The sequence below is a fragment of the Anomaloglossus baeobatrachus genome, chromosome 4, assembly GCF_048569485.1.
Source record: "Anomaloglossus baeobatrachus isolate aAnoBae1 chromosome 4, aAnoBae1.hap1, whole genome shotgun sequence".
Taxonomy (NCBI): Eukaryota; Metazoa; Chordata; class Amphibia; order Anura; family Aromobatidae; genus Anomaloglossus; species Anomaloglossus baeobatrachus.
In genome coordinates, this window is record NC_134356.1 from 340,508,554 (window position 1) to 340,525,258 (window position 16,705).

The following is a 16,705-nucleotide window of genomic DNA, read 5'->3' on the forward strand; positions in this document are numbered from 1 at the left end:
TTCACACATCTTTAGCGAAATGTAAAAAGCAAAATATATTGCATGTGAAATGTTGGATTTACTACTTTTTATACCCTATGCAAATGCTTCAGCTATGAATGTCCTTTCTTGCTGACTTGCTGACTTCATAGCTGTGCACTTAAAGAACCCTAATTCATTATATCGCGCCCCCCCCCTTTTTTATTTTCCAATTCTCCCCCCCCCCCCCCCCCTCCCTTCCCCAATGTTTTAGCAATGTAAATCACTTTTTTTTTTGTTTCACTCTTTTGAAGATGTTTCCTGCAGATTGTAATAAATTCTACCGCAAACATGTATGGACTACAACGGGTGACGTTTCACCAGACCGGCCACCAGTATGGAATAAGCACTTTAGGAGGGTTGTGTTTCTTGCCCCCTCTGTTGTTCTCCAGGCACACATTCACATGGACCCTGGAAATACATAAAGACAGTGCATTCTTAAGTTTCTTATATGTGGTTTTGTCGTTGCAGTTCAGTATGTGAATGTAGTGAAAATGATTGTCAGTGCCTATAACTTGCTGCTCTATAACAAGCTGCCCTAAGGCACAAAAACAACTGTTATACCATGGTAATAAATTATGAAGAATCTCTATTAAGTATTGATGTTTGTCCACGCATGTCAACAACCATCAATTGTTACATTTGGATGAACTTTGTTTCAATTAAAAAGGTGGAGAGATTTTCTGTGATACTTGTGTTTGTGTCGTACTGCTTTTTAATGGTATTTAAAGGGAATTGGTCACCAGGTTTTTTTTCCACCTAATCTGAAAGTAGCATATTGTGTGTGCAGAGACCCTGATTACAGCAATTGAGCTGCTTGCTTTAGCTTTGATGAAATGACTTCTAAGCGGAAGATTACCACTAGAGTACTAAGGATCAGCACACACTGCGAATAATACGGAGCGAGTGGAATGCGATAAAAATGCACATTCCACTCGGACCAATATTACTCTATGGTGCCGCTCCCATGAGCAATTGTTTTCTCAGCCCTAATCGGACCGAGAAAACAGTCGCAGCATGCTGCGGTGGAATGCGTTCTTGTTCCACTCGCAGCCATTCAAGTCTATGGGGCAAGAGAAACTTCGCACTGCACTCGCAGTATACCGGTGTAACATGAGAGCAGTGTGATTCTCGCATCAGCCGGCAACGGAGGAGATGGGGAGATAAATCCCTCCCTCCCCATCTGCAGCGTCGGGCCCCCCCTCTGCAGCTCTCGTCTGATCGGACCACAGTCGCATGACACTCCGCTCCCGCTGTACTGTGAGCGTGTGCCGAGTGTCATGCGAGCAGTCGCAGTAATCCCCGTGTGGCCTCAACCCAATAAACCTGTTGTCATGTAATACTCCATATTCATCTGTTTGATCTGAGATCTGTTTACTCCACAATTGATTTGCAGCTTTCTGCCTATGCACAGTGTACACAGATGTTAATCAGTGGTGTGGGTGGCGTCATAGAGAGCTAAACATTCAGAGAACTCCTAGATTTATATTAAAGAAATGTTTTGGGGTTTTTTTTGTGTTGAAATCAAAATGACAGTGAGCATCACAGTGACACCTCACTGAAATTGGGGTCCCCACCTCTACATATTGCTATGAGATGGGGTAGCAAAACCTTTTTGACAGATTTCCGTCAGTGAGGTTTTTATACCCAATGACATTTTTCACAAACTGCTGATGATGGTAAAGTATTACGCCTTATGTTATGTTATACCATGTCCCTGAGACTCCTGTACAGATGCTTTACTAGTCCTTTTTGTCTTTTTACTCAGCGTCATTGAGGTTATGTAATGACTGATAGTCAATCTCTCCTGATCTACATGTCTCACACTGGTAACTCCTCCTTACATTAACAATAAGCTCTGGAGGCTGATTCTTTGGAAGATTTGTGTCCAATTGATCTTAACAGCTCATTTACTTATTAAGAAACACGTGGATTTCTCTGGAATAAGACATGAGATTGCAGATATCAAAATATCATCATTTTAGTCAGCTTCCGAGACCTACATGCCCATGTAGATGGCTCAGGAGGTCCAGTGCTGTCCTTCTGCAGGCCTGTTATGAAGAAAGTATACATCAAAATCATGCATCACAATGGGTGAATTTTCTTTACATTTTTTTTTTTTGGGTCATATTTCTCTTTTCTCCTTTACAAAAGTGATTTTAAGGCCGCTTTACATGCTGCGACATCGCTATAGCGATGTCGTTGGGGGTCACGGAATTCGTGACGCACATCTGGCCGCGTTAGCAATGTTGTTGCGTGTGACACCTACGTGCGATCGAAAATCGTCGCAAAATCGCTATTCGTTGACATGCTCCCCTATTCCCAATTATCGTTGCTGCTGCAGGTACGATGTTCGTCGTTCCTGCGGCAGCACACATCGCTATGTGTGACACCGCAGGAACGAGGAACCTCACCTTACCTGCGGCCGCCGGCAATGAGGAAGTAAGGAGGTGGGCGGTATGTTACGTCCCGCTCATATCCTCCTCTCCGCTTTGATTGGGTGGCTGCTTAGTAACGTCGCTGTGATGCCTAACGAACCGCCCCCTTAGAAAGGAGGCGGTTCGCCTGTCACAGCGACGTCGCTAGGCAGGTAAGTAGTGTGACGGGTCCGCACGATTTTGTGCGCCACGGGCAGCGATTTGCCTGTGACGCACAAACGATGGGGGCGAAATCGCAGCGTGTAAAGCGGCCTTTAGTCAATGCTGTGTATAACATGGCATTCACTTGGCTCTTCTGGGCTGGAAGGCTAAATACATGCTTTAATATAATTCCACTGGTATGCAAGTAGTAAAGTGCACAACTCCTTGTTCTGACTCTTCTTGTTTTCATGCTGCAAATTTGTGCGGCCCTAGAGGCAGCTCTTCTAAAACATGTGTATGTGTTAGAGAAAATGGACAAAGGGCTTTATAAATGACATTTGGTTATAATGGCCCCACTTTATTAGGACCATCGTCGACAATGCCATTCTTAGGGTGCGTGACCACTATCCGTATTTGCAGCGTTTTGGACGCAGCTGCTGGAGACCGCAGCGCACTGAACCCTGATCATGGGCACAGTTTAGCTGCGGTCTATTGCCTTCTCCTGCAGAGGAGATGCGCGACCCCTGAGGTCAGGACCCACTGCGTTTTGAATGCAGTGAGTCATGATCGTGAACTAGGTGCATGTTGCTCCAGTGGCCTCATTCGTTAAGTGGCACACTCCACTTAATGAATTAGGCTCATCTTACAAAAGCAGTGTTCCTCTGGTAGAAATATACTTCAGTCAGGGGTTGAGGTATAATAGTGGAGCAGTGTTTCATGAATTTGAGGGGCAAGCTTAACCATATTGCTTTAGTTCACATTCTTCACGCCAGTAATGGTTAAGTCACAACATTTTTGGGCAACTTCTGTCCCCCTAAAAAATTTTAATGTTGAAGGAGTAATTTCCAGTGGGCCAGGGGCACGTTCCTGAGAACATTGGGTCCATGAACCGCCAGGAGGAGACTCCGTAGAATCTGACTGGTTTCTCTTAAAGAGCACTCAGCTAGCAAATTTTTCAACCCAAAAGAAACATCATAGTAAAATATCTAATGACTGAGCATCTGGCCACTTGTATTGGGGGTGAACTGCTCTTAATTAGTCCAGACGTATTGTTTCTTTGTCTGGTAAATAAAGAGTAGTAACCCGTTGTTTCCAGTCAGACTGAACGGAGCCCTATTATCTGTAAATGTGGATTGCCTCAGCCCTTTTGACTACATAATTCAGAGGAAAATTATGCAGTCAGATTGAACTAGCGACCAATGAGAGAATAGCCATCTCCAACCAATCCTGTAAGACCCAATAACCTGAAATGTGAACTGAGAGGTATTATAAGTAAATGTATCGTATCATATATGGCTATTCTGTCCTTTTAGCAAATTCCTTACCCATTTGCATATACAGTCATGACCGAAAGTGTTGGTACCCTTGAAATTGTTCCAGAAAATGAAGTATTCCTGCCAGAAAATTGCAACTACACGTTTTGTTAAACACGTTTATTTCCTTTGTGTGTATTTGAACCACACACCGGAAAAAAGAAAAAAGCAAATTGGACCTAGTTTCACACAACCAAACCCCCCCCCCCCCAAATAGACCTGACTTAAGGCCACATCTCACTAAACGACATCGCTAGCGACATTGCTGCTGAGTCACGGTTTTTGTGACGCAACAGTGATCTTGCTAGCGATGTCGCTGTGTGTGACATCTAGCAACGACCTGGCCCCTGCTGTGAGGTCGCCGGTCTTTGCTGAATGTCCTGGAACATTTTTTGGTCATTGCTCTCCCGCTGTGAAGCACACATCGCTGTGTTTGACAGCGAGAGAGCAACGATCTGAATGTGCAGGGAGCCGGCTTCTGCGGATGCTGGTAACAAAGGTACACATCGGGTAACCAAGCAAAGCGCTTTGCTTGGTTACCCGATATTTACATTGGTTACCAGCATCCGCAACTTCTATAGCCGGCTCCCTGCACACGTAGCCAAGGTACACATCAGATAACTATAAGCAAAGCGCTTTGCTTAGTAACCCGATGTGTACTATGGTTACCAAGCACAGCGTCGTTACACGGGTCGCTGGTGGCTGATCTCTGATCGCTGTGGAGATCTGCCTGATTGACAGCTCACTTAATTATTGGCCATCTAAGCATTGTATTTTGGTTCCACACCATTTAGAATAAATGACTGCAAACAATCTCCTCTTACAACAATCAACAAGCTTCTAACACCTCTCAACTGGAATTTTGGAGTACTTTTCTGTTGTAAAGTGCTCTAGAAAACAAAGGGCAACAGTGTTTATCTGCCCAGGCCACATAATCAAATGCACTAACAGGATGCAGCAAAACCCCTTAATAAAGATGGAAGCAACTTATATCTTAATACAGGATGCAGCCAGGACCACTAATGTAGACTTTGTAAACTAGGGTCTCCATTCCTATGTGGTGCACTTATATAGTGCTGGGCAGCCCGCCTAGTCTATTAGTATGGGTGTCATCAATAGGCTGTAAGCCAGACACTGTGCACCTACATGTGTGAACGGCGCCCTATACAAGCCATTTGTGTGCAATTTTAATACTAAGCTACTACCTCCTCCATGGAGTAGGAGTGTGAGTGGTTGCTCCATCAGTGTTTTGCACCTGTTGCCTCCATCTTTAGTAAGGGGTTTTGCTGCATCCAGTTAGTGCATTTGATTCTGTGGCCTGGGCAAGTAAACATTGTTGCCCTTTGTTTCTGTGAATTTTTTGGGGTAAATTGAATTCCTCCTTTTTTTTGTGGTTTTGTCTTCTCCCAACAGCAGTTTTAAGATCTCTGCACAGGTGTTCAATAGGATTTAGATCCGGAAACACAGCTGGCTATTTCAGAACTCTCCAGAACATCCATTTCTGGGGATTTCTTGAAGTAGGTTTGGGTGTCATTGTCATGCTGGAAGACCCATGACCTAGGATAAAAAAAAACTGCTTTCTGACACTGGGCACTACAGTGCAACTAAAAATCCTTTGGTAATCTTCAGATATCATGGTGCCTTGAACACAGTCAAGGCACAGTGTGCCAAAGGCAGCAAAACGACCCCAAAACATCTTTGAACATCCACCATATTTGACTATAGGTAATATGTCCTTTTCTTTTTATGCCTCATGTTTTTGGTAAACAGTAGAATTTAGGTGCTTTACCAAAAAGCTCTATCCTGGTCTCATCTGTGCGTTTTGAATTGGTGTCACATGCTTGAAACAAAGTTGTTTAGGGCTTGTTCACACATCCGGCATTTCGCCAGATTGACTGACCCGTCACACTCCAGTACAGTGCAATACAGTACAATGGCATCATGGCAACCTCCGGTCACATGCTATCGTGTGATCGGAGCTTGCCGCGATGCCATTGTACTGTACTGCACTGTACTGGAGTGTGCCAGATCCGGCATTCCGGTGAAATGCCGGATATGTGACACGGCCCTGACTCACAATTTTAGAAAGGAGCCAACAATTTATTTGTTTTTTTTTGTTTTTTCTGGGGTTTTGTGTAAAATGATGTCCAATTTGACTTTTTTTTTTTGCATTGCTTCAGTACCCACAAAGGAAATAAATGTGTATAATAAAACGTGTGATTGCAATAATTTTCTAGGAGAAATACATTATTTTCTAAAACAATTTCACGGGTGCCAACACTTTCAGTCATGACTGTAGTTTTCCGGAGTTCTTTCTTTTGGAGGTTAAAGGGTTATTCCCATCTCCAAGATCCAATCCAAATGTGTAGTAGGCGTAATAATAGTAATATTAGCAAATACCTCCAATTAGAAATGTAGTGTAGTTCTCCTGATATAGAAATGTCTCTCATCTCATGTGCAGGGCATTTTAGCTTGGGTATCTATGATTATGTCCACTCATCTAATAATGGCTAGTTAGTTGCCCGTGGTTGTAACTCTAAATACCTAAACTGCAATGCCCTGCACATGAGACATAGAAATGTAGTACAGTTGTCCTGATAGGCTAATTGGAAGTATTTGCTAATATTATTATTACACCTACTATATAATGGAATAGGAACTTAGAGATGGGAATATCCCTGCTGATATGTGATACAGCATCAAATGCCTTTACAAAGTCCAGATCAATCACATCAGCTGCATTACCAACATCCAGATTTGCATTTGCCTCCTCCTAGTTATGCTGCAGTTTTTCTCCACCAAGTTAGCAAAGAGAAAATGTTCACCGTGTGCTTGACATATAAGGATTCTCATTGACTTTGCTGACATCAGGATTCCCTTCAGGTTTTGTGACAAATCTGCACTCAAAAACGTGGCAAAAATGCAATGTATGCACATTGCCTTATTGTTAAGCAGGGACCTCGTGGCTTTGCTTGGCGTCCTCAAATCACTCAGTGCTCTTTTCACTGCACATGTTTTGCATGCCCCCACCCCCCTCACTGACTGCTGACAGGGAATGCTCAGTATTTTTTTACAAGGCTATGTGCATAGCATACCGTATTTTTCGGACTATAAGACGCACCCTGGTTTTAGAGGAGGAAAATAGGAAAATAAAATTTTAAGCAAAAAATGTGGTCATGACACACTTATGGGGCGAGGATCTGCTGCTGACACTGGTATGGGGGGGGTAATGTCCTGCTCATATACTCCCCAGCCTGCTATATACCCTCATTCTCCTCATATACTCCCCAGCCTGCTATATACTCCCCATGCTGCTCATAATATACTCCTATCCTGCTCATATACGCCCCATGCTGCTCATATACGCCCCATGCTGCTCATATACTCCCCATGCTGCTATATACCCTCATCCTGCTCATATACTCCCCAGCCTGCTATATACCCTCATCCTGCTCATACACTCCCCATGCTGCTCATAATATACCCCTATCCTGCTATATGCCCTCGTCCTGGTGTATGGCCGCATCCTGTGGCACATAAAAAAAAAAAAAAATAAACGTTCATACTCACCTCACCTCACTCACTGCAGCACCGCTCCTCTTACCGTCTATGTCAGCGGCAGCGCCGCTGAATGCAGCCATTCCCCTGCACCATCGCGATGTCCTCCGGTGGTCTGTGCTGGCGGCTGCGTGTGGACACGTGCGCACAGTGATGACATCATCGCTGTGCGCGCCGCTAGTCACCCAAGTCAGCTGACCGGACAGACGGGAGGAGGAGCGATGCTGCAGGGGAACGGTGAGTAATCTGTACTGATTCACTGCCCCCCGCACTGATGATGATGCGCGGGGGGCAGTGAATACAGCCGCACATGATCACTCCAGGCTGCAGTTGCCAGGGGTGATCATGCGGACCGACTTTATCCCTGCCCATCACCCCGCCCACCTATCAGTGCCGGGTTCAGCGCTGAGAGATGGGCGGGAGGATGGGCGTGCATATTAAATGAGTGGGCCCACGTGGTCACGGCAGGCTGCTACAGCCTGCTCGTGCCCCCGATGAGCCGCTCTACCGCAGCACCCTCATTCCCCGCAGCCACAGTCAGACCATAAGACACCCCCCCCACTTTCCCCCAACATTTGGGGGGGAAAAAGTGCGTCTTATGGTCCGAAAAATATGGTAGTTTATACTGTCAGTTTGGGAATAGGCTGACAGATTTCCTGTTAATTATATAGGATGCACTGTATAAATGTTTTCCATTTTTTTTGCAACATGTTTGACACCCCTGCTCTAGAGCGAAACTCCTTTTCCACTCCTGTACCACAACTTTCTCTGGGTTGTAAGGCTGTACGAGAGCTGTGCCTGGTTTGTAGGGCTGTACGAGATCTGGTGTCCATGGGTAGAAGGGCTATATAAGAACTTTCCCTGGGTTGTAGAGCTGCACGAGAGCTGTCCCTAGGTGGCAGCACTGTATGTCCCTGGGTTCTAGGGCTATATGACAGCTGTTTCTAGGTAGTTGGGTGTCGATTCGTATTGAATTGATGATGCCCTACAACTTTGTAATTCAATTTTTTTTCTCTCTCGTTCCGTTTTCGAGATAAAAATGGTAACTCCGTTGTTTTCCACCAAGTGGCGCTAGAGGTGGTTTCATTGCGTAGCGCATGGCTACTTTACTATACTTAGAAACCACTTCTATGCCTATAGCTGCCGCTGTTCTCAAGATAATGGCGGTGGACACACTGTATATGTCCCCATCCTGGTATATATGTCTTTATCCTGCTCCTACTCCTGGTATATATAGTCACCATTCTGTCTCCAATGCATAAAAAAAAAAAAAAACATTCTTCTTGCATTCACAGGCTTTCACATCATGTGGCGTCCTGCTCTGTGGCCAGCAGTTACAATTGGCATGTTTGCTCTGGGGACGCATGATATCTCTGTAATGCGCTCCCAGACATAGACATGCCGATGTTAACTACTAGTCATTGTTTGGCAGCGTGTATTGCAGTGCAGGAATCTGAGGTGTCTCTGTGCCACAATGCATTTCAGCTGGAGGTGCATCCTTGGACGCCAAGTCAAAGTCGGTGCTATGGTCGGCAGGCAACCTCCACTCCTGGGGCCGGTTGCTACCTCGATCTTTACGCCTCTGCTCAGGGGCCATATAAAATTATGAGGCTGGTCGGATTTGGCCCGTGGGCCTTCAGTCTGACACCCCTGATCTAGTTTCTACTGCTTTCCACAATCTGCCCTCTGGACCAAAGGCAATTGCATCTTAGGGCTCTCCAGAACTATCTTTTACCATCTGATTGATATCTTTAGATTCTCTCTGCACAAAAAGAGATTACTTCCTTAAGAAGCAAACGCTTGATCCAGACTTTGGCTTAGCAGTTTAATCTGGGTAAGTCTGCTTTACTTATGCTTAATGAAATATCTGACTGCTAATTCTTAATGGCTCTTCGCAGTATACTCATTAACTAAAAATGATTTCTCGCTAAGCCAAAGTGACGCTACTAGTTGGGAAAAGGTTTGCTCTAAAAAGTTCTGTGTTAGTAAATAACACTCCTGTTTCTACTGACATACCACATACCTGTAATATTTAGAGGTCAGTAATGAGATTGTTTGGACTCCCATTCATGGGTTTGGCTTACAAATACTGGGGTAAAAATCTGACCAATTACTCAACATGTGCACGTGGCCTTAGTGGACAACAAGTACCATCAATTTGGTGATCATTTATCTGGAACTTGATCACTGATTACTACATACTATATCAAGAGTGAGGGTATCTAATGTGAATGGGGCATTTATATAAGTTACTTAACCCATTCCCGCTGCACACATTTTCATTTTGCACTTTTACTTTTTTTCCTCTACTTCTCAAAAGGGACAAAACTTTTTTTTACATCCATTTTGCTAGAAGGGGTATTTTTGACAGACGAGTTGCAATTTTTAATTAAACCATTCATTTTATCATGTGACATGTCATGTACTGGAAATTTAGAAAAAAATCCAAATCCAGGGAATTGGATAATAAAAAAAATTCTGGCATTTGGTTTTTGAGTTTTGTTTTTATAGTGTTCACTGTGCTGTAAAAGTGACCTGATGACCGGATTCTCCAGGTCTCTAATATTACGGTAATAACAAACTTGTAAAGTTTATACTTTTATTTTAGTGGGAAAACAAATTCAGAAATTTATAAAAGAAAAAAAAAGTCCAAAACTGCAATTCTGGGTTTTTAATGTATCATACAACGTAATCCTATTAATAGGATAAATAGTATCAGATTACTAGGGGGTGGTAATTGCCAGATCATGTACCCAACCTTCGATCATTTAAAACTGGTGACAGATTTATTAATTTCTCCTGTCCATTTTTTGACACTGCATATAACACCCTTCGTCATGTTGTGTGAAATCAGAAGAGGGTACACGAATAAACAAATAATACGGCAGTGAAAGACCGCACCATACCAGTAATGTACATTTTTCATGAAAACATTATATTCCAGGATAAAGTACATAACACACTATAACATCCAGGAATATAGTGAAGTGTGTAGTCCTACAGTTAGGTCCAGAAATATTTGGACAGTGACACAATTTTCGCGAGTTGGGCTCTGCATGCCACCACATTGGATTTGAAATGAAACCTCTACAACAGAATTCAAGTGCAGATTGTAACGTTTAATTTGAAGGTTTGAACAAAAATATCTGATAGAAATTGTAGGAATTGTACACATTTCTTTACAAACACTCCACATTTTAGGAGGTCAAAAGTAATTGGACAAATAAACCAAACCCAAACAAAATATTTTTATTTTCAATATTTTGTTGCGAATCCTTTGGAGGCAATCACTGCCTTAAGTCTGGAACCCGTGGACATCACCAAACGCTGGGTTTCCTCCTTCTTAATGCTTTGCCAGGCCTTTACAGCCGCAGCCTTCAGGTCTTGCTTGTTTGTGGGTCTTTCCGTCTTAAGTCTGGATTTGAGCAAGTGAAATGCATGCTCAATTGGGTTAAGATCTGGTGATTGACTTGTCCATTGCAGAATGTTCCACTTTTTTGCACTCATGAACTCCTGGGTAGCTTTGGCTGTATGCTTGGGGTCATTGTCCATCTGTACTATGAAGCGCCGTCCGATCAACTTTGCGGCATTGGGCTGAAAGTATATCCCGGTACACTTCAGAATTCATCCGGCTACTCTTGTCTGCTGTTATGTCATCAATAAACCCAAGTGACCCAGTGCCATTGAAAGCCATGCATGCCCATTGTTACGGTTGCTGCGAGTACTGGAGACTAAGTCCAAATTTCTTACTACTGCACATGTGCGAGCGCTGGAGACTAAGTCCAGATTTCTTGCTACTGCACATGTGCGAGCGCCAGAGACTAAGTCCTATCTTGGAGCCATTGCACATGTGCGGGTGACATCATCGCTGACACGAGGTCACATGTCTCTGACACCTTCTATGCCGATTGGTCGCTGGTCATGTGCTTGTGATGCCTTGCTCGGTGATAGGCCAGCATGACGTCACTCCTGTCGTTCTGGCAGCGGATTGGCTCTGGTGTCCTCCATCTTGGATGAGACACAGAGTCTATATAAGACCCTGACACACGCCGCATGGCGCTCAGTCCTCTTGATTCATGCATAAGAGTAGACGCTCTGTGCGCGTTCCTCTAGGCATTCCTCTGTCTATGCTAGGTGAGCGCTACCGGCAGGGTAGCGTTCTTATACCTTACAGCTTCGGCTGCTGTCCGTATCCTTACCTCTTAGGGGAGCGGACATAGGCAGGTGCCTGAGGCACATGGTCTGGCTGGGCCTTGTGGTTCGACTCGTAGGTGGACGTTGCCGCTAGGGTAACGTTCCTTATACTGCGTCTGGCAGTTGTTCGTATCCTCGCACACTAGGGGAGCGAACAGAGGTAGGAGCTTTGTGCGGCTTACGCTGCTGTTCGTCTCTTTTGCACCACTAGAAGAGCGGACCTAGGCAGGTGCCATATCTAGTGGTTCGTGTCCTCGCACACTAGTGGAGCGAACGCAGGTAGGAGCTTTGTGCGGCTTACGCTGCTGTTCGTCTCTTTTGCACCACTAGAAGAGCGGACCTAGGTAGGTGCCATTTCGCACACATTGCCTTTGTCTCTGTGATTATTAACAGAGATCATTCCACACACCCTCCAAGTAAGGGAGGAATTGCTTTACTTACTTATTATATCCTTCTGTGAGTTAACAGAGGTATTGCACTCTGCCATAGTCTGCAGCAGAGTCTTTGCACGGTGGACCCTGACTGTCTGATACTCCTTTAGGTTATCAGACAGCCCCCCGTAACACCCATGCCATCACGTTGCCTCCACCATGTTTTACAGAGGATGTGGTGTGCCTTGGATCATGTGCCGTTCCCTTCTCCAAACTTTTTTCTTCCCATCATTCTGGTACAGGTTGATCTTTGTCTCATCTGTCCATAGAATACTTTTCCAGAACTGAGCTGTCTTCATGAGGTGTTTTTCAGCAAATTTAACTCTGGCCTGTTTATTTTTGGAATTGATGAATGGTTTGCATCTAGATGTGAACCCTTTGTATTTACTTTCATGGAGTCTTCTCTTTATTGTTGACTTAGAGACAGATACACCTACTTCACTGACAGTGTTCTGGACTTCAGTTGATGTTGTGAACGGGTTCTTCTTCACCAAAGAAAGTATGCACCGATCATCCACCACTGTTGTCATCCGTGGACGCCCAGGCCTTTTTGAGTTCCCAAGCTCACCACTCAATTCCTTTTTTCTCAGAATGTACCCAACTGTTGATTTTGCTACTCCAAGCATGTCTGCTATCTCTCTGATGGATTTTTTCTTTTTTTTCAGCCTCAGGATGTTCTGCTTCACCTCAATTGAGAGTTCCTTAGACCGCATGTTGTCTGGTCACAGCAACAGCTTCCAAATGCAAAACCACACACCTGTAATCAACCCCAGACCTTTTAACTACGTCATTGATTACAGGTTAACGAGGGAGACGCCTTCAGAGTTAATTGCAGCCCTTAGAGTCCCTTGTCCAATTACTTTTGGTCCCTTGAAAAAGAGGAGGCTATGCATTACAGAGCTATGATTCCTAAACCCTTTCTCCGATTTGGATGTGAAAACTCTCATATTGCAGCTGGGAGTGTGCACTTTCAGCCCATATTATATATATAATTGTATTTCTGAACATGTTTTTGTAAACAGCTAAAATAACAAAACTTGTGTCACTGTCCAAATATTTCTGGACCTAACTGTATGTGATTATGTCCTAACGTGAGTAAACTAGCAGTATTTTCAGCGTATTTCAGAAATTGAATTTATTGTAAACCACATAATAAAAATGTAAATGTGATAAATCAAGAAGAACACTGATCAAAAGTAGAGAACACTTTCAGACACCTGCAAGTTGTTATTCTGGCACTTGGTGCTAATTTCTTAATTATCTGACAAACTCCATTTAACTGGCAGCCTAACTTTCCAAATTGCACTGACTTTGCAAAAATGGTGGTCCATTCCAAAGTGACTGAAACACGCGGCTGGTTGTCCAGATGAAGGCCAAAAAGGGTGACCCTATCAGCCATAGCAAGAGAAGTTGGTCGTTCCAAGTCTGTGATTTTGAGAATATCGCATCTATAGAACATCATATACTCTTTCAAGTTCCTCAACAAGGCTGGTCGCCGTCACAAGAGAGGACAGGGTAATGCGGAAAATCTCTGTGGGTAATTGTTTCAACACTGCAGCTGAAAATGCTCGCCAGTTTAGCACTGAACAGGGTAAGGATTAGAGATTAGCCACCCCCCCTAGAGTTCGGTTCGTCGAACGGAGGACAAGTTCGTCGAACGTTCGACGAACCAACTCGAACCCCATTGAAAACAATGGCAGGCATACACAAACACATAAAAAACATTATACATGTACACATACAGTTAATAAACATTGCCATTACACCTACAGGTACCCGCGACGCATCCGGCACTTTGTCTCCCGCCGCTTTTCCTTCCTATAATCGCTGGGTCCTCCCAGTAACCAGCACTGATGATAGGACTTTCTGTGACGTCAAAATAGCCATGTGACCAGTCACTTGTCTATTATCTCATTGGCTACAGACTGGTCACATGGCTAGACGTCATGCTAGGTCCTGTCAGTGCATCTCTCCGGTACGTGGTGCTCGTTCCAGCATCTCCGTGTGCTGGCGAGATGCTCTGGCACATGGTCGGCTTCCCTGTTCCTGCATGTGGGCGCTCTTTACAGAGTCAGCCCACATGCAAGGACTGGCTGCCACAGCTGGTGAATTGCGGCAGCGGGAATCACGTGATTGGAGCACCGTTGCTATAGTAACCCGCCTGTAAGCAGTGACGTCACCACTGACAGCCCGCAGCCTCTGCTCACTCACTGAGTGATTAGACTCCACGGAGCAGCAGCGTCTTCCTCCCATGCAGTGCTGTCTGATGTAGCAGAGCTGCAAGGGTTGAAGGAGAAAGAAGACAGAAGACCAGGATCGTGGAGGGCTGACAATGAGTAGTAAACATGGAGTCTCTAATGTGTCTGTGTATTTATTTCTATTAAAGTATTTTTTCTGTGTGGTGTCTTTTTTTTTTTTTTTAACCCTTTATTGGAGATTCTTAATAGCCGGGTCAAACTTGCCTGACATTAAGAATCTCTGGCTTAATACTAGCTAGTAAAACAAAGCTAGTATTAACCCATTATTACCCAGCAAGCCACCCGGCTTCAGGGCTGCTGGAAGAGTTGGATACAGCGCCGGATGATGGCGCTTGTATGAAAGCGCCATTTTCTGGGGCGGCTGTGGACTGCAATTCGCAGCAGAGGGGCCTAGAAAGCTCTGGCCAACCTGTGCTGCGAATTCCTTTTCCCAGCTGCCTAGTTGTACCTGGCTGGACATAAAAATTGGGCGAAGCCCACGTAATTTTTTTTTTTTTTTAATTATTTCATGAAATTCGTGAAATAATTTAAAAAAAGGGCTATCCCAATATTTTTGGTACCAAGCTGGGTACAAATAGGCAGCTGGGGGTTGGGGGCAGCCGTACCTGCTTGCTGTACCTGGCTAGCATACAAAAATATGGCGAAAGCCCACGTCATTTTTTTTCGGGGCAAAAAACTCCTGCATACAGTCCTGGATGGAGTATGCTGAGCCTTGTCGTTCTGCAGCTGTCTGCTCTCCTGCATACACTAGTGAATGGAGCATGCTGAGCCTTGTAGTTCTGCTCCCCCTGCCTCTCCCTCCAACATACAGTCCTGGATGGAGGATGCTGAGCCTTGTAGTTCTGCAGCTGCTGTCTGCTCTCCTCCAGACAGACAGCAGACAGCAGCTGCAGAACTACAAGGCTCAGCATACTCCATCCAGGACTGTGCAGTTTTTTGCCCGCCCAAAACATTATGTGGGCTTCGCCATGTTTTTGTATGCTAGCCAGGTACAGCAGGCAGCTACGAGCTGCCCCCAACCCCCAGCTGCCTATTTGTACCCAGCTGGGAACCAAAAATATAGGGAAGCCCTTTTTCTTTTTAATTATTTCATGAATTTCATGAAATAATTAAAAAGAAAAATGACGTGTGCTTCGCCCAAGTTTTGTGTCCACCAGGTACAACTAGGCAGCTGGGGATTGGAATCTTCAGCGCAGGGTGCCCAAGCTTTCTGGGCACCCCTGCTGCGAATTGCAGTCTGCAGCCACCCCAGAAAATAGCGCTTTCATAGAAGCGCCATCTTCTGGCGCTGTATCCAACTCTTCCAGCTGCCCTGGTGACGGGTTGCTCGCTGGGTAATAATGGGGTTAGGGCTAGCTGTATATTATCAACTGGCCCTAAGCCCGAAATTCATGGTGTCACGCCAATATTAGACATGACCACCATGAATTTCTAATACAGATAAAAAAAACCAACACAGAAAAATATTTTTATTAGAAATAAAACACAATTAGTGACTCCATCTTTATTGAAGTAAAGAACCCCCCTCTGCAGTAATCCTGGGTCAAGGGTCCCATGCCGTCCAATCCGGATCCAGTATCATCTGATCGGTTTGCTGGAAGGCAAAGCAATTAGATGATGTGTCATGTTCAAGGGCCTGAATCACATGACGCAGCAGCTGATTGTATAAAAGCCATTTATACAATCAGCTGATGCATCAGTGCAAAAAAAAAAACAAAAAAAAAAAAACTACACACTTCTGTGCAGACTCCTGTCCGACAGCAGTAGCTGATAGTTTAGCCTGCCGGGTGGTAAAAAGCCGGCCTCACCACTCGACTAATAGTGTCAGCTGATCCTGTCAGGTGACCGCATCAGCTGATCATCGCCAGGTCTGCGAGAGAGAAAAGCGAGAGAAAATAGAAAAGAGGAGGGAGAGGGAGAGAACAAGAGAGAGAGAAGAGAGAACGAGAGAGAGAACAAGAGAGTGAGTACAAGAGAGAGAAGAGAGAGGAGAGAGAGAGAAAAGAGCAATGCAGCCTTATTCCGTGAACTGCTCCGATTTTAGAGGAGTGTTCCGCGGCTCACAGCTGATGTCTGGCTCCTTTCCTCAGTGCATAATTAAATTAAATTATAAATAAATAATAATTTAAAATTAAAAATAAATTAAATGTTGTACCGGGGCGGCCAGGACTTGAACTCGTGAACTAATTCTTCTTAGGCAGTAGCTCTAACCATTGAGCCACTGGCTCTAATGAGAAATATAGGAAGATTTGGTTATCTTGACGTCTGCATTGCAGAGTGAAGTCTCTGGTGACAGCGCGGCTCACTTCAGGTGCTGCGTGGTGAGGACACAAAGCGCTCGTGTTCTACAGGGC